The sequence below is a fragment of the Artibeus jamaicensis genome, unplaced genomic scaffold, assembly GCF_021234435.1.
Source record: "Artibeus jamaicensis isolate MK-2021 breed Jamaican fruit bat unplaced genomic scaffold, CSHL_Jam_final contig_415, whole genome shotgun sequence".
NCBI classification, from domain to species: Eukaryota; Metazoa; Chordata; class Mammalia; order Chiroptera; family Phyllostomidae; genus Artibeus; species Artibeus jamaicensis.
In genome coordinates this window covers 26,400,388-26,420,404 of record NW_026521823.1, presented here as the reverse complement: position 1 = coordinate 26,420,404, position 20,017 = coordinate 26,400,388, and the positions used below count along the sequence as shown (strand labels likewise).

The window sequence follows — 20,017 nt, the reverse complement described above, 5'->3', positions numbered from 1 at the left end:
AAAAGTGTATAATGTATTAATTAACATATCCCCAAAAGTAGGGCAGTATCATATCTGAGATAGAATTGTACATGAAAAATTTATCTTGTTATACAGAGTACCCAACCCCAATATAAACTGAGTATTATAAAATATGTTAATTACATTAGAATTATAAATATTGAACTCTAAGTAAATAATACATAATCTTAAACTATAAAAATGTGTTTAAACAGGATGTATTATTTGCCCTGTTCAAGAGAAAAGTGATATTGAGGGTAGGAAGGAAAAATGGCTGAATTCTTTTATTTATATACAGAGTATTTATATGTAATATTTAACATATAATATATATACACATCTAATACATGCATATTTTGTTTTATATATTAATTTGTATAATATACACATCTCATGCATGTTTTTACAGCATATATAATATATTGTTTGATGGCATTACATAAATGTAGTCATATCAAAAGAAAGTAAAAATTGAATGTAACGAGTACTTTAAGATTTAAACTAACCATGTCCTCTGTCTCATTAATTTTCTAGTGTTAATAAAAGGCAAAAAGTCATCCAATAGTTACTTTCGGGCATGAGCATTTATGGCATCTTTCTAAGGTATACAAAGTTCATTTCTAATCTGACAAGATAGTGATGAAAATTAATGCAGGTGAATAAATGAAAATGATTGAATTGTTTTAGTGATAGCAGTGTGGTGATTGCCAGAGGGCAGGGAGGTAGAGGGAGGCGGAGTCTGGGATAGGGATGTAAATGTGGGAGGTGGACGGAGACTTGACTTGTGGTGGTGTTCACACACCGCATGGCGCACAGATGATGTGTTGTAGAACCGTGCACCTGAAACCTGTATAATTTTGTTAACCAGTGTCACCCCAATAAGTTCCAAAGGGAACAAGATAAAAAATAAAAAATAATTCTTATTGAAATATAAAATAACAGAAATATATTCAGATACCTAAATAATTAAATTTAAAATGAATCTTCACTTGAGGAAATTTGTAATAAGTGACTGATAACTGTCTTATAAAGCTTCAGGACATATTCATTTTCAAAGAGATGGTATAAGGTAAAATTACATTCAATATTTTTCAATTACTGAATAGCTACAGAAATAAAAATTTAACCTGCTTCATAATTAGTTATTTTATAAGTTTATGATATCAAGTAGGCACAATTTGGATTATTATCTTACTTTGTCAAAACAAATCTGAAACTTTTATTTAAAAATACACAAAACAGATTATTTAATAACCCCCCTAAAGTAAAATCTTTCTCATATTTTTGGACCAGAAACCAAGCAGAGAACCTAGGAGTCAAATAGACTGTGAAGATACTGAATGCCCTTGCTGGTCAATCAAAACCTGTGCCAGGTAAATTCTCCATATTGACATTAAGTTAAGATACTCAGGTCCTTGACAATGACAATTAAAAATGTGTATTCAATGTGCAACTTTCAATACACGGATATATTTTCTACTAAATAGAAATGCTTTTCTATCTAGTGTATGTCAAACCCATTTTTTAGTGCCTATAAAGCATCTGAAAATTAAGATTGGGTAAATATACACATATTAGTCATGGACTCAGAGATTATACACACCTAAATTTAGTATGTAGGCATCGCTGCCCTGTGCTCTGGGTTTGTGCGTCCATTTACCACAGTTAGCCCACACTGATATATTTTATTGATCTTTATTTGAACAGATGAGGTGTCCATGGCTCAGAGAGTTGAAGTATCTTTCCAAGCTCATACAACTTGTAAGACCTAAGAGAAGATTTCAAGCCTCCTGCTCACCTGCAACATTCTAGCTTTCTTCTTTGCCCCAAACCACAAGAACTTAATAAAAATGGATATAAGAAAGGTCACTGAAAATGGCCTTGATGATCTTGGCCATTTAAGATCATACCAGATGATCTTAAATGTAATTTTGTTTCTCATATTCCAAAATTAAAAAAAAAGACAACAGCCATCATACTGTACAGAAAAATCTGGTATTAGAACACTGCTTTTCATTGGTGATATGTCTCTAACAAGATAAGTGACTATTTATATTAAAGCTGCCAGTTATTTTTTCTTCGTTGTGACCCAGAAAACATTTTTAAGTCCACATACAGGTTTTCGTTCTCTCTCCAAAATCTCCAGCATCACCAAGATAAGAACTTTCTTATCACAGCACATGAACTTAGCTATTGACAGTGCCCAAGTGTTGAGTCTATTAAATCCATATCACTCTTCCAATTCTAGGAGTCTCCTTCATGTGGAATAAATTACTTATAAAACCCCCTACATAGTGTATACATTTACATATATAAATGATTAATTTATTTGTTGAAAGTACCAAATAAAATTATGGCATTGCACTATTATAGCATTTATTGTATACATCTAAGTTCTATAATAGTTGTTTTCCTCTGGTAACTCTTTAGGAAATTTTCTGTAATATACCTATATTAAAAGATCTGACCTAGAAACCACAGGTAAAATATCCAAAGAATAAATCTTCTTGTGCACACATTGCTTCTAAAATACATCCCTTTGGGAGAAAATATCTTTCGTTTATGAAACCCTCAGACTCTCCACGATTAGTATTCTCAAATACCCACCTTTTAAAATGAATGGAAGAGAAGAACCAAAAGACTTAAGGATAGACCTCTAGAATTTACCTAAGAGACAAAATCAGATGCTTAGACAGCATTAGGATGAGGGTGGAAGTGGAGATGCAAAGTGACTTTTTGAAGAGGCTGATAAATCTGATATGATCTCATATCATATCTGATCTGGAAAATTACAAAGTAACTAGTTTATTTCCCAGGTCTTACTGGGCTGCTCCAGTGCCTACATCCTTTTTTTTTTCCTGTTTACCATAACAAAAGTTACTCCATTTCCTACTTGGAATATTCAGTCACCAAACTCTTTGTAAAAAAGAAGAATGACTAGTAAATAAAACAGAAATGGCAGTCTCATTAATTGTTAACATTACATTTTGGGTTTTTTAGACCGTAATTTATGACAACTGATTGTGGATTATTCTGCTGGGCATATTCCATAATTCTCCTCTCACCCAGCTTCTGCCACAATCTCAGCCAGATACACAGACTCGATTTGTTGCCGTAATCAACAATTGCTGTTAGTGCCATAGGTGACTGTGTATCCTAGAGCACACACGTTACAGTGTAAAGGACATGGTCTAGACTTTTTCCATGTGCTTTTGTTTCTCTCCCTACTCTTACTATTGCCCTCAGCAAGTCTTTTTCAAATATCAAACCTTGGTATTGCTGGGAGCTTTCATTGCTACTTTTAATTCTATTTTTGTGGCTCTGGAGTAGAAAAAACAAACTTATGTAAGAATTATGCCTTGTCAACTGTTTTCAAACTAGTATTATTTTGAAAAAAAAGAACAAGAGAGTAGTGTGTTTTGAAAAGGCTTATTCTTTTTGTTTTCTTTCTTTCCATCAATAGTATCTGCCTTTTCCATTTCATAAACATATGAGGAAAACAGCTAATTGACTGAGCTTGGCTCCACATTTACTGATACATTTGAGAGAGAGAATACATCTAAACTAATACAATAAGCAGACTTCTACAGAGTCCGACCAGTTAGAGTAACTTCCGTATCTTCTCCATTTTTAAAAATTCCTTTGCTGTAAGGGAGGTTGGATAGATTTATGGATGAAAATAGGTGCACAACCCACAGACACACACAGCAGCATTGGGGACAGACTGGAGTGGGGGTTGAGGTGGAGTGGAGGCGGGCAAAGGTACATAATAATGTAAACCATAAAAACAAAGTAAAAAAAGTGAAAATAGAATTTTAAAATTTTTCCTTTGACTTTGTTTGGGAGGTAGTTTGGCCATCACTTCTGTGCTCTACCTTCATCTCTATAATAGCATCACCCTTGTGTCAAGCATGGATGAAGGCTAGACAGCTAACGCTAAGTAGAGGAGAAGTAGCAGAGGCACATTTGCTCACTCTTGTTAATTGAATAGTTCTTTTCTCTGACACCAGTGAGTTTGTCTTCAATAAACATGTATGCTCAATGCAGTGCTAAGTCCTGAAAAATCTGATCTTTTTAGAGAGAACTAATTATGGGCCGGTGAGAAATCCCTACCATTTTAGGATTTGTTTCAAGTAGAGGTGACTAAGTAACCAAGAAAAAGAACTGCATTTGGGGACAAAACACCTACACAACTCTTGCACAGACAGTTGTGACAAGTTTAGCTTCATCGGCACAAAATATTTTGTATTAAGAAGAGGATTACATTTCAGGGTCACAATATGTTTCACAGAGAATACAAAATGGGTATAAATAGAAATTCCTTCTCTTCAGTTAGTGGGTTCTTTGGGATCAAACACAGTAAAGATAGTTTCCTTCTCTTGGACACTTAAAGGAAAATAGATGTCTTTGAAATCACGGTAGACTGCTCAAAACAGAATCCTTGCTACCAGTCGGGAGGATTTAACAGCAACTATTAATACAAGACAATAGTTAACAAAATCTCTTCACTGTATTCTACTTTACTGTATGACTTTGCAGAAAATTAAACTAGCCATTGAGTGCAAAGCCGGGTACTACCACTTGAATGATATAGTAACAACCAGATTTCAAAAAATAAAAATCTGTGAGAGTATTACTTCATTAAAAATTATGAACATAGATAATTACTTCTCTTTATGTTGCAGAAGACATAGACTCTTGGGTTTTTCCAGAGTGCAGAGAAATCTGGTAACAGCACAATTAATTTCTTCAGAGGAGATTCATTTCAATTAAATGTATATATTTAAATTTTGTGGGGTATATGAAAAATAGTAAAAAGGTGATGTTTATAATTCTTGTGATATTAATTTTGTTCCTGCATTTAGTTTTCTAATTTTCAGGTAATAAAACAAATTATTTTATAGTAACTTAGCAATTTATGTAATTGGATAATAAGAATTAATTTCTACATCTGACTATGATTTCATTATTTTATATTTTTAAGTGTTAGGGTATAAAACTCTTTAAATACTTTTAACAACAAAGAAAATAGTTTTCTGTGAATACCAGAGGAACAATTGTTCACTGAGCTTTTTTTTAAATTTTGACTAGCAGAAAAAAATGTACTACATTATATAGGAAATAAACAAAATTTCCAGACATTTATTTACTTGACAATGAATTTCAAATATTATTAGGCTACATTGTAAAGAGCACTAAGAGAACATAAAATTTTTAATTAAAAAGTGTCAACTGCCTTATTTATTCTATTATTCTCTAATTTGTTTTTAGCATTTAATTTGAAAACACATTCAAGTCTACTCTAAGATTAAAAATAAAATATTTTTAACCCTGGCTGGTGTGGTTCAACTGAGACTGCCAACTGAAGTGTCACCAGTTTGATTCCCAGTCAGGGCACATGCTTGGGTTGCAGGCAAAGTCCCCAGTAGGGGGCGTGTGAGAGGCAATCACACACTGATGTTTCTCTCCCCCCTTTTCTCCCTCCCTTTCCCTCTCTAAAAATAAATAAATAAAAATATATTTAAAATAAAATATTTTTAAAATTTTGTAAATGTAATATATTTACCTTCACTGTTCCTTATTATTTAGGGCTATTTAATAAACTGGTTTAAATTTTTTGCCCAGCTTACAAGCTAAATGAAGATGTATAGTGTTATTATAAGTTATGGATATTGAAATATCTTTCAATAAAATATTATTTTGGAAGGTTTTAAAATAATGTTAGAAGTCCTTTAGCAAAGAAGAAAATTAGAGATGGCTTATATATTTTCTGAATCTTAATTCGTGTATTAAAGTGTTTAACTTTAATTGTACATGCTTCATTATGAAACAGTTCCAATCGTACATTCAGCTACAACTTTCTAGGAAGCCATTGGCTATTTCACCATTTCAACAGTTATAAAAGCCGCAGGGAATTCTGTGGTTTCTAGAATGGTGGCCTGTAACTCAATCTAAGCTTGAGTGAAATGCAAATTTCTTCTAATTCACATGAAATGCTGTGCTTAGTTACAGTAGGAATATGGAAAATAACTTTTATCTAAGAAAATAGCACTCCCTGAGATGTCAGTGCAGTTGGTCATCCGCAACTGCACGATATCCAATTGCACACAATGAATCACAATTAGGTGCTTCCTCTTGGGAAGGGAGGAGAAAGCAGGGAGCTGTGTTTCTGGTGTAAGAAATGAGGCATAAGTCCCTGGGCATTAGCAGACAGCACTGCAGGAGTGTGGGTCAGGGGAAGAAATGGTGATACAGACAAACTCAGCAAGGATTGCATCATCCAACAGCTGCTGGAACTTAGAGAGTCCACGCCCAAGGACCATGTTTGAGAATGAATCAGAGGGCTGTGATTAAAATCCCAGCAGACCTTTCTCAGTCGGAAAGATCTGCTAGAATTCGAAGCACCACTCAAAGTATGCGGTGTTATTCATGAACAATGTTGCCGGGGAGACCTAAGTTAAGGGACTCCCTCCTTCTTGGTCCTTGTCTTGTTGATGAGAAATGAATTAAGTGAGAGACAAGACAACATGTATATTAGACACGAGTTAGCAAGATTATTTGTGAAATACACTTGAGCATGAAGCTGCAGGTGGGCACCGGGCTAGTCTGAGTGCCCTGCCTGTTGGGGTTTTAGGAGGTTTATGCTTGCAGCCAGCTTCTAGGTTCGCCCTCCTCCTCCCTTCTCTGGACCTTGGCATAAACACACAGTTTTGAAGTCTTGCTTTACCAGATGGGGAAAACGATACCCACAGTATTTCCAGAGGCTCTCCTGCACTGGTATGCTCTCTATTGTGATTTTTAGAACAACGTGCAATCTTACCTGACTGGGCTCAGGACAATGGACTTAATGGGTGAGACCTGTCTCTCTTCCCCTCCCTGCCTTGGTTTTCTATCTATTCTGCCGAAAGGCAATAATAGGACTATAAATTGTTTTTGGCTTTTTGTATATGGTGGTTTTTCACCACGAAGCAACTACCTGTTTCTTGGAGACTGTGTGGATAGTGATAATCAGTCGCCAGAGACTACCTGCCTCTTAAAGGCATTCAAAATCAAATATTCGGAGAATTTCTTTTTTCTCAGAGGAGACCACAAATGTTCCAGCATCAATGGAATTTGTGGATTTAATTAGGAATGTAAAACAAGATACAGCATGGAAAACTTTCAGAGTGCTTGCACTATCTACCAATAGCAGCCATTATGGGTAAGACAATATTTTGCTGTCACTAAGGTTTATCAGCAAATTTGTGGAGCAGATTCAGCAATTTATGCAACCTACTAATGTCCCAGATCAAGATATGATTTGTGACATTGTGGTCTGACCCCAATAAATATGTCTTAGGCTTCAGTGAAAATGACACAGGAGTGTCCTTCACATTTGGTGCAGAAGTGCTTGCAAATTTCTCCACAAGCATGATTGGAACCTTATATGTGGTTGAAGATGGATCCATTTTTTTTTTGCAAAGAGGCATTTGGTCACTGTTTCCTGTACCCAATTATTGTAGAGAGTTTGACGATGCAGTTGCCATGATGAGTGTGGAGAAAACACTGATGGGTTCTTTTCAGGTTTTAAAACCTGCAGAGAAAAAGAAGCTGAATGCCCTGAGACCCTTTAACACCTCCAAGGTTATAGTCACAAAGCAAGCAAAAAAAATGTCATTTTCACACTGCCTAGTTGGGAATTATGACATATAACCTTCATTTCAAAAATGTAATATATATTCGTCAGCTTGATCGAATCATGTGTTTGTGGGGCCTTCTCTTCCACTTTTTGAGTTAAAGAACAACATTTGCTAGTTACAATAGCAAATAAAATACTTCACTCCCAAGGAAAAAAATTGTTTTGAAATTCCCTCTTCCTTTTGCAAACAACTTTAAAGATATTGTTAAAGCTGTACACCCCAGGACATGTCTGAGAGGTAAGCATGCAATTTACTTCTTTTTAAATTCATTACAACACAGGAAAATATATAAATGCTTGTTTCCTTTAGCATATAAAGGGAACCTTCCAGTACTAATCTGTGCAGATTATTGTCATAAAATGCATACTATTGATTGAAACCACTGTGAATTTTTTTAATTGAAGAATTTGTTTCAAAGGGCATGCTTATTTTTCTCATTGTCTTGTCTTGTACAAACTGGTTTTTATAGCTATCAACATTATGAGTAACTTTGAACCTTGCCAGCATCACTGGCATAATGGTCATTTAATCAAAGCACTTTCTTCTGCTGTGTACTTAAAATGGTGATTAAAGCTATTATTTTTTTAAAATCACAATTATAGATAGAAATAAACTCAAAGTGAATATCAGCCAGAACTCTGTATCTAGTTTTACTGAATCTGTTTTATACAACTTAATATATTTTTGTTCAACTTGAACAAGTTCTCTTAACCACTGAATGACTGAATATATAATCACTTTTTTTGTTCTTTTCATGTATTCATTCATTCATTGGTTGATTTAAAAAAATTTATTTAGTTATTTTTCAAGTACAGTTTTCTGTTTATTTCTCTCATCCCAGCCCACCCCTCCCCCATGCACCCCACCTCCCTCCCATTTCCACCCCCCTTAGTTATTGTCCCTGTGTCCTTCCTATTTGTTCCTCTAAATCCCTCCCGTTTTTTCCCCTTAAATTCCCTACCGTCTCCCCTCTGGTCACTGTCCCCCTGTTCTCTATTTTAGTGTTTTTATTTTTATTCTGCTTGCTTGTCTGTTTTGTTGTTTAGCTTCCTGTTAAAGGTGAGATCATATGGTATTTGTCTTTCAACCCCTGGCTTATTTCACTCAGCATAATGCTTTCCAGTTCTATCATATTTTTAATAAACATATTTGTTTTAAAGGAAACATTTTTACCTGTTCTATGTTTCAAAATATAAATTTCATCTTAAATATGTGTAATTTAGAAATAGAGTATGATATAAAATGATCATTGCTGAGGGAAAACCATTTGTAAGTAACAAATGGAGGCAACAGGAGTCTTCCAGACAGAAAGGCATTGTGTTTATCCAATACAAACACAGATTTAAAGAAACACTTTTTAGAGAAATTGTTGTAGATAAACAAGCCTGAAAGAGACAAGGGTGGAAGAGATCAGAGAATGAGAAGGAGAATGAGGCTCTGAAGGAAGAAAATAGGCAACGGGCTGAGGTTACGTGCGTTGTTCCGACTACAGGAGTGTAGGTTGCTGAGGTCCTAGTGTTTTTCCGTTCTGGGAGCCCCTGGGCCCAAGCTGCCATATCCCATTGCTCATTGTCTTGGTAATGGGAATCCCACTTGGTGGTAATGACATTACAAGGAGAAAACCAATGTCAATAAAACTGGAATTTGAGCAAGTCTATATAAGGCCTATTTAGCTGCACCTTCAGAGAAAGAATGAAGAAAGGGTTGGTTAGAGTTTTCCACGTAAAAAGATGCCTGGAGGAGAAATATGACTTATGTTTGTAAATATTTTGACTAGAACCTGTGGACCAGGGGAATTCTTCCAAGTCTAGTTCTCTTGCTTCTCCTGAGCAGGAAAGCTTAATAAATGTATATTAAATCCACCTGTCATGTATTGTGTGGCCGGATTTTCTCAGTTATGCTTTTCATACATTATTTTTCATAAATAAAACCTTAATTATTAGACACACCATGTCGGGAAGACACGGTGCTCTCTCTCCCAATACTCAGTGTGGAGTTCAGAGTAATCTAAGCAGCCTTTGACTCAGAAGGTCCTCTCTGCTCTCATCTTTACTTTGAAGGCTTGGGTCTGCTCATAGAGAGGACTAGATAGTGAGTCCACAGTTTGGAATAGTGGACAAACTGACAGCTACCCAGTGTTTACAGTGTTGATGGGAATAGAGACAGACTCTGTCAGGGTCCAGCATGCTGACCTGGGATGTGGTTGCATTAGAGATTCTACACCCAGATCCACATCTTATTAATCTATTTCAGGAATGTTTTAGAAATGGGAGGCATTATTTTCCTTGAAGAAAAAATAGAGGGGTGTCCAGTTATTAGAGGAGAAAATATTTTATCAAAGGAGGAAAAATTCTGAAAAGGATAGGTGTTATAAAAGTATTTCCTTATCCAAGCTATGACCCTCATGATGTCCAGGAACCTCATGGTCTGTCTAGCATCGAGAATACCTGTAAGGAAATAGGAGGCTCTTTTAAGTGATGCATGGGACGTAACCATTCTCCTATTTTTCCGCCCGTTCTTCCCTGAATGTTTAGTTTACTGATTATCTGTGGGGTTGCTTTATTGGCTATGTTTAATCTGCATAATTTTTTCATTATTTCATAACCATATGTCAGCTTAAATGACATTTCATACTGGCTTTATTCCTCAACATTTTTTACTATTAACTAATCTTCCTGCTTTTCCCCTACTTCTATAGAATTGTCTCCCTGTAAAATATCTCACAAAACTGTTGCACTGCTATATCAAAAATAATGAGAAACTACATTATAAGATGCTTGCATACCTGGTAGAGAAATCGTATTTTTCAAAAGCTGTTTTTATTTAAGTACAGCATAAAGGTTATAAAGTGCACATATATTAAGAATAGTGTTCAAAGAACTTTTATAAACTTCAGCCACCCATGTACCTACTTTTATTCACTCTATACATGTTCACTTGTTATTTTTCTGTCATTACCTCACCTCGGTACTAACTGCCACCCTATTTGGAATATTTTCTGAATGTACTAATCTCAATATGTTCTTTTTTTGTGTCTGACTTTACTCAGGCAATATTATATTGTGAAATTCATCTATGATGTTCTTTTATATTTCAGATTCATATTCAATTATAGGAAAAAAAAACTCATGTATTATTTTAATTTATTCTACTATTGAAAGTGTTAAATACAAAATGGAGACCAGAATTGAGGATTCCCTGAGCAGATGAAACAATTTATACACATAAGCAAAGCTAAATCTAATTTAGTACATGGACATAAGTGAAATTTAAGTCATTTCATGTAAATGTCTCTGATAATCATAAAAGAAACTTAAGTCATTGTCCTCAACAGTCGTATTACATAAGATAGTAACTTCTAACTAATCCCTTCTTGTCTAGAATCCCCCCAATGTAATGTCCAATCACTGTAAAGGTTAAACAATTTCCTCATTTTCACTTTATAATAAGCCATCATATAATGTGCTGACTCTGAGCATCATATGAGGTTTCATTTTGAAAACTCCCAGTTCACAAACTGTTCTTATATGCAGAATAAACTCTTATTAAATACTTATCGATCTAATGGTTTTAATTTTGTTATTTCTGAATTTTGACAAGAATTTGAATGTTTCCATTTTAAAGCTCTATGAGTATTGCTTTAAACATTCTTACACAGGTATACTGAAGCAAATATTTATGTATGTCTCTTTCATATATGTCTGCAAAAGAATTCTGAGCCATAAGGTATACACACGTTGGTCTTTAATAGTTACTGCCAAATGGATTTCCAAACTGCCTATAATAATTCATAGTCCTAGTATTATTACACTGGTAGTCTAGTTAATATATTATTCATTACCCTGGCTGCTGTAGCTCAGTGGATTGAGCACGGGCCGGCGAACCACACGATCACGGTTCCATTCCCAGTCAGGGCACATGCCTGGGTTGCAGGCTGGTTCCCTGCAGGCCAGTTCTCAGCAGAGGATGCACGAAAGGCAACCAGACATTGATGTTTCTCTCCCTCTCTCCTTTCCCCTTCCCCTCTAAAGATAAATAAATAAAATCTAAAAAAAATATTATTCAACACATTATTCAAAATTATGTTTTGTTTTAAATTTAGCCATGTTAGTAAGTTTTTATAATTTTACTAGTTTATGTTTTTCTGTTTCTCCATATCTTTTTAAAACACTATATGAATTTCATAGAATTAAATATATGCATCTATTGCTTTTAGTTTTAGAATCTTACTTATTGACTTATTTTTCCAAATTTTTGTGATATTCTAGATATCATGATATGTATTTCTAAATTTTTAATCTATTTAGAAGTAGTATTTTTAAAGATTTTATTTATTTATCTTTAGAAGAGAAAGGAAGGAGAGAGGGAGAGAAATGTCAATGTATGGTTGCCTCTCATGTGTCTTCTGCTGGGAACTGGCCTGAAACCCAGTCATGTGCCCTGACTGGGAATTGAACTGCAATCCTTTGGTTCACAGGCCAGCACTTAATCCACTGAACTACACCAGCCAGGGCTATTTAGAAGTAATATTATATTGCTTCACACAATATATAAAAAATTTCAATCATACAGACCCTTGTATGTTATTTTAATGCTGTAGTTATCATATATATTACATTTGTAAAAATTATAAGCCCCATCAAACATTATGATTTTTGCACTAGCAACTATATAGATTTTAAAGAAAATAAAAGGAATCCTAGTCTTTCATATGTACCTGGCTATTTACATTTGTAACACTCTTCATTCATTTTTTAAAAATGAGTTGCTCCTGGTGCCATTTCAGCAGGACTTTTGTCACTCTAAGTGTGTATATGGTGACCAAAACTATTCTTAGACTCAATTTATCGGAAAATGTATTTATTGAATTTTCATCACTGAAAGCTACTACTGGATGTAGAATTTGGGGTTAAGTTATTTATTTTATTTTACCACTTTAAAGATATTTTTGGACCATTTTCTGGGCTGTGTGGTTTTTATTGGGAACTGTGGTCATTAGATTTTTCTTCTGAGATAATGTCATGTATTACTCTTTGCCTGCTTTCAAGATTTTTCTCTTAATCGCAGTTTTTCAAAGGTTTGTCTATGAAATGTCTAGAATTTATTCTCATTGAATCTGTCTTATGTACAGGTCATTGAGCTTCTCAAATCCATATGGTTATATAATTCCATAAATTTTGAAATTTTAGCCATGATTTTAAATCTTATTTTCTAATTCATAGAAGAAATAAATGTTATAATTCATTCAAATGCTGGCCACTATATCTGAAAGTAGAATTGATTCCCATCACCTCTTAGATTTGGTGCTCCCCAGGTTTCTTGAAACTTTTATATTATGTTAGCACTCTTTCTCTTTTTCTCCTATCTTTTAAAATGTCTAGGTCTGTGAAAAATGCCTGAAATATTAAAGGCATTATATATTCAGTGAATAGATTAACCCTTCCTACTATTTTGTATCTAAAACTAGTTTTCAAGCAGCTAAATTTTCCCATTAAATATTTTCATTAAAATTAACTGAATCTAGAACCTGATTTCTTTTTCAACTTAAAAGATATCACAGAAAATACACAGTTTAAGATATAGCTTGATGATTTACAACAAATTAAACAAGCGTATAACTATTACTCCAATGAAAAAAATTAAACTTTAACTGCATCTAAAACCATCTTTCATGCCTCTTTCACATTGCTTCTACCTGGGGCAGATTAAAGCAAAATTCCGTTTCCTTATTTCCTACATTCATTACATATTGTGTCTCCTCTATTTTGGGGAATCTTTCTTATTACTTTCACCACTATAACGAGGCAGAAATACAACTCACGTCAGCCCAGCGCATGACAACAGCAGTTTATGCTTCTTAGCTTTTGGAAGACTTATACTTGGGAACCACCTACAACGTAAAAATTTGTGTGCTATGTGTGAGACAAACACGCTGTGAAGAGACAGAGGCATGTAAAAGACCCTGAAGAATGAGAGATAGTGGAATTGAGAATGAGCAAGGAAAACTGAGTGAAGGAAACATCTGGAAAGTAGATTTTCCAAACCTAGCCAACCCTGCTGAAGGAATATAGTACAGAATATGTGAACCACATAGTCAGGTTGTCACGAAGCTCCTGAGCCCAAATATAGCAGAGAAATAAGAAGCTTCTTTGAGCCATCTTGTTTACTATGTAGCAACAGATCACTGGAGTAAGATAACCAATAACTTGTATGCTACTTAGTCCTTATTTCTCACAACCCAGAATTCTAATATCTGTTTAATCTGGTCCTTTCTTAAAAAATTTTTATGTGAATGAAGTATACAAACATGTTTATTGGTATGGTTTATTTAACTCAGTTCAGCTATAAGATGTATATGTGTGTTTGTCTCTGTGTGTGGTTCTTTATTCTTTTTCATTATCTACAGTATGATACATTTATATATATATATATACACATATATGCATTGTATGGATATACAAACTTAGTATCGATTTTCCTATGATGAGCATTCTAGTTATTCTGCAATTTGTATTATTATGAAAAAGACTTCTATAAATGTTTACAAATGTTTTATTGCAACCTCACATGGGTTTTTGCTTTATTATCAATAAGAATGAAATCATTAAGCCTTAAGAAGTTTATGTAGATTTTCAATTCTAGGAAGCAACAAGGACTGCTTCTATAGAGATATGCCAAGGTACACCCCCACTACCACTGTTTGAAATGTCAGTTACTCCAAATGCTTGCCAAATTGAGGGTTATTAACTTTTAATCAAATCTATTCTTGTGGGTATCTCAGTGTGACTACATTGTTGTTTACCGATAACAAATGAGAATGGTTACCTTACCATATCTTATTGGCCACTAGGATATTATGTCCTGTAGTGATCATGTAATTGTTTAAGTCTCTTGTCCATTTTTCTTTGATTCACTGCCTTTGATTTAGAACATCTTTTCTACATGAATTTTTAAAACATACATTAGACATAAGTCCATTGGTTATATGTGACTCAAATATCTTCTCTCACTCTATAACTTATATTTTTATTCTGCTGACAGCATCTTTTGATTTAAACATTTTCTTCATTTTAATATCAGACATTTTCAACTTTTCGTGTGTACTTTTGTGTCCCATGTGAGTATCTTTCTTAACATTAATGTAATTATTGTATCCTCACAGATAAGATGTATTATCCATGCATCTTATTTATTTTTGTTTCACATCACATTTAAATCTACAGATGAGTTTATTGCTTTTCATTTTGTAGTGAAGCAAAGGTCAACTTTTTTATGCTTTTCACATGAATATCCAGTTCTTTGTTAAAGTGATCCAATATTCGGTATTGATCCGAAACTCTTTAATGGGCAGAATGACCCTAGCTGTGTTCTGTAAGGCCAGCTTGTTTGAAATAATGTAGCCATAGGTACTTGGTACTGCTTCAGGACTCTTTCCTGTTTCACTGACCTATTTGTTTATCCTGTGTCAGTGCCAATTTTCTAAACCACTGTAATAGATGTCTTAGTATACAGCAGACTATATTCACCCTCTGTGTCCTTTTTCAAGACAGCCTTGGCTATATTTGCCTATTGAATTTCCACATTCTTTTTAGACCCAAGTATTACATTATCACAAAAACAACTCAAGATTTTGATTATGGTTGTTGTATCATAATTATCTATAATTTGGGGAGACATGAATTTTGCAATGTTGATGCTGCTAATCAACAAATAGGCTGCATTCTTCTGTTATTAAGGTATGCTCAATTTACTCTGAAAAATTTTATATCTTACTGTGGGAGAAATCTTAACTGATTTTATTTTTAGTCACGTGGTGATTATAATACTCTAAATGTTATGTTTTTAAAGTTCACCTTTGAATTTTTATAGTTCCTCTATAAAAATGATATTGAAATTGCACGGTGATGTTGTCTCCAGTATATGTGCTGGTTGCCTTAGCTTCTAACAATTCAATTGCAATCTCACTGAAGTTATTCATTTTAATTGAGAAGCAACAATCACAAATCTCTTGACTCTTTTGCCTCTTGTCTGATGTATTTGTCTTCATCTTTGTACCATCACTGCAGTTGAAAGCACCTGTATTTCATTTCAATTGCTGCAATACTCACTCTATTAATATTTTACATTCTCTCCTATTCCCTCTAGTTTCCCTGCAACAAGGCTAATTCCTTCAAATTTCAATTGGAACATATTCCCTTGTTTAAAAATGTTAATGCCATCTATCACTATTTTTTAGCCCAACATATTGTTTTCGGGATTTGTCCCTGCAGACCCGTGAAGCCTGTCACATGTATTATGACACCTTTGTCTGTCTTGTTGTATGTGTAGGGTTACTGTTATACATACAAAATGCCCAGTTAAAATTGAGTTTCAGGTAGCATTATATATATACACACATATATGAATATATATGCATGTATTATATGCATATAATACATAGTATGTTTATATACAGTATATAGTTAAACATTGCATATACAACACACACTACACACTATTATATAACATATATAATATATACTGTGAATATGACATGTATATATTATATGCATATTTAGTGCATAATACGCTAGTAATATGCTATTATATATGTTATATATTGTATACTATGTAATATACTGTAGTATTATGCATACTGTATATTATATATAGTACATATAGTATAATATATGCTGTAGTATAACATTATATAGTATAATATCATGTGCTATAGTATAGTGTGTATGTAGTGTATATATACTATACTAGAGATATAGTATAGTGTATTATATAGCATGGCATATACTATATAGGGTATATAATATGATATATACTGTAGTATATTGGAGTATATAATATCATATTATATCATACACAGAATAATATATAGTATAATATATGATATATTATATTAAATCATATCATAGTACATAGTATGTAATATAGTATATTGTAATATAACATAGCTTATACTATAATTCCATTACAGTACAGTGTAGTATATGCTATACTTAGTTCATATGAACCAAGTGGTGGGGGGAGTGCTGGGGAGTGGTAGGGTGCAGGGAGGAGGGGACTAAAGGGGAAAGAAGAAAATATTTTAAAAAACATAAAATATACACCATATGTTATTTTAGGGACACAATTTATATATTTTTTAAAAGTACTTATTGTATACCTAAAACTAAGCATTCTTATTCCCCCCTAGATATGGTTATCATATACAAGGGTAAACTTATGAATCCCAGTAACAAATCATGCTCTTGGAAATAATTATTCATTCAGAAGTTTGACTAAGATGGGGCTGTGATCACCTTCGTCATTTTCTGGGGTCTATTTATGTAGAAGCGTTTAGTTTTTATTTGTGATTTCTATTTGTAGGATGATGGTATTCTTAACTTGCTGATGAACATCTTCATCTTATGAAATAAAATAAAATCGAAGTTGACCAGAGAGATGGAAATATGTAGAAAACTAGAAGAGAGCCAGATTACTGATGTGAATCCCTGAATCTAAATCTAGTTGTGGAAATAAAGATCAACTAAATAAACAAAGACCAACCAGATGAGAACAAGCAAAGGCAATCTGTTCAGATTTACTACACAAGGAAGTCAGCCACCATCACTAGAGTTTTGGCAGGGACTCCAAGGCAGGCATAGGAATGAGAAAGCTTTACAGCAGACAAAAGGGGAGGCTTCCAGTGTCTCCTGATTGGAAGTTGTTGGCATGGGGAAGCTGTAGACTGGCTAAGTAGAAGCGAAGCATCCTATGCAATTGGCTCTTGGGTTGGTTCAAAACTGAAAGTGGAGAAAAATAGGGAAGCTGCCAGTGACTCATAAGCCTGGGCCATTTGGAACTGGTTGTTATAGGAATTATTATTTGGTTTCCTGGACCGTCAGTACAGATAACAATTTGGTATTCTGCAAGTCTGATTTATAATAGGCCGGCTTCCTGGGCTGGTTGCTATTGATCCTGGGATGGTTCCCTGGGAAGGTCACTGCAAGTTTGGGGTCAGAATTCTGTTTTTATATATGGTCTGGCTATTGTCCATTTTTATATTCAGTCTTTCATAGTCACATACAAATCAGATTTGTTAATATGAATCAATACATTCCCCTTTATGTTTAGTCTAGTTGGAGGTGTATGTAAGTCATTTGTCTGAAGAAGAATTCTGACAAATATGAAACCTTTAGATATTTTCCATTCATTTTTGTAACATAAAGAGATGAATTATGGACATAGCCTACAATACCCAGCAGAACTGGTTTCTGGCTCTTTAGTGTATTCCCGCATCAATTTATCAGCATGCAAACACCATCTTCACTCTCTACCACCTTCTTTAATAAATGGAGTATTTTCACCCTTCGGCATGTTGCTCCTCACGTTTCTTCCCCCTGAACAGTTCTGCATGCAGCCCCTTCCCTGCCCACATTCATCACTATTATTTAAAAATTAATGCTCACATATTCTCTATCTCTCAATTAAAACAACTCTTCTTCAGGGAAATTGACACTGGCCTCTAAGACAACTTCAGATACCTATTACACTGTTTTATAAACCTGAACTTCTCTGTTAAATACCACACCACATTTGTAATCAATAAATTAACTGTTTAATTTATTCTTAAATATTTTTTTTCTTTCTGCTATGGGTGAGGGACCTAAACTTTTTGTTATCTGTTAACCTTTGTGGGCAATTTGCCCAAAGACAGCAATCAACATATATTCACTGTATGAATGAATGGAATATTTTTCTATGTATTGTTGAAATAAATAGATGAATTATATGCCTCAGAATGTTTACTTACTGGACAAAATAATTATAATTATAATGAAATATAAATTAAATCAACCAAGTTACATAACAGTAAAATAACAATGTAAAGCATTTCATTAGAAATACAAAAGAGCAATGAACACAGAATCGAAACATTTTCTAACGCTGGCCTCTCTATAATATGTACATAGAATTACTCTTTAATAAATCATCTGCAGTTGTGCCTGTCTGTATACCATATTCTCTTCTTCACATGTGCATATTCAATATTAAATCGAACCTTTTAAGATTATTGAATAGATCTAGAATTTGTCTGGTGGTTCATTTATACTACATTTCTTCCCTATCTCATTTCATGCTTTATTCAATTTACTCCTGGGTATTTTGCTAAAATGTTACTAAAATCCATAATTCAAAAAAATTTATATTATATTGTGAGAGGAAAATGAGAAGCAAGAGAAAGAAAGACAGGAAGGAAGGGAGGAAGAAAAGAGACCCATAATTTATTTTAAAAAATGACTTGGAATTAGAGTTTACATACAGCTAGGGAATTGTCTAATTTTGTGTCTGGAGGAGTATAATATACATTCTGGTTAAGTAATTTCTTGATGGTCATTTAATTCCGAGATTTTATATGTATAGTGCTGTTTATGAACTATCACATTTATGATATAATATTTATAATTATAATAAATAAAAGTATATAGTTTTTAATAGAAACAACAGTCTCCAAATGGAGCTTCCCGTGATAATCCCCACATCAGCAAACCAAGCCTTAATATGTAACCTAATTTAGGTTTCAGCCTCTCCTAGGAGTGTGATTTTTAACCAGTTAATCTGGAGTTAACTGGTCAGCACTAGTAATCTGTTTGGTAGACCCTTGCCTTCTGTGAAAGGAAGGGTGGCTTCTTCTGAAACAATCCATTCTTGGCTGGTAACTTCCTTGTCTCATTCTCTTATGCCTGTAAAGGTTTTCCATTTGTACAGCTCTTCGGATTGTCTGTCTGCTAGATCAGATGCCCCCGCATTCAAGAGTGAGTACATGAAGCCAATTAGATCTTTGAATTTACTCACTGTTTTATTTAAAAATATTTATTCATAAACAATAGTTTCCATTAATATAAATCTGGGGAGATTGATGCTAATGTGAGAAAGCTACAACTTGAATACTTTATACTTTTTAAAAAATAAAATAGGGAAAATCTATTTATTTGAATTGGAACTTGCACTGGTCTCAACTTTTAAGAAGTGATGTCCTGTCCAGTGGCAAAACACCATTGTTGCTTCTTGGATTTCCTAGTTGTTACCCTTAGCCATAGTTAAAGCAGTTCATAAGCTAACTTAGAAATAAAGACCAATTAAGAGCAACAATTGTAATTTATATGAAGTTATAGACTTCTCTTGACAAATTCCATTCGATGGGTTAAAAAAATAGTACTTGACATTTTGCTACATGAAAGTTAATTGCTCTCCAGTTCCAATTAAAATGACACATAATTTAAAATGAGTTGCTTAATATGTTGTTCTAAAGAAAAAAAGATATATAACCTGAGGTGACCATGATTTAGTAATTCATTGTCACA

At 33.8% G+C, this 20,017-nt stretch overlaps 1 pseudogene; it reads left to right on the top strand.

Moving 5' to 3' along the window:
• LOC119049237 (serine/threonine-protein phosphatase PP1-gamma catalytic subunit B-like) overlaps positions 1–7,692 on the top strand; it is a 56,031-nt pseudogene extending 48,339 nt beyond the window's left edge.
• The last annotated feature ends 12,325 nt before the right edge of the window (positions 7,693–20,017 follow it).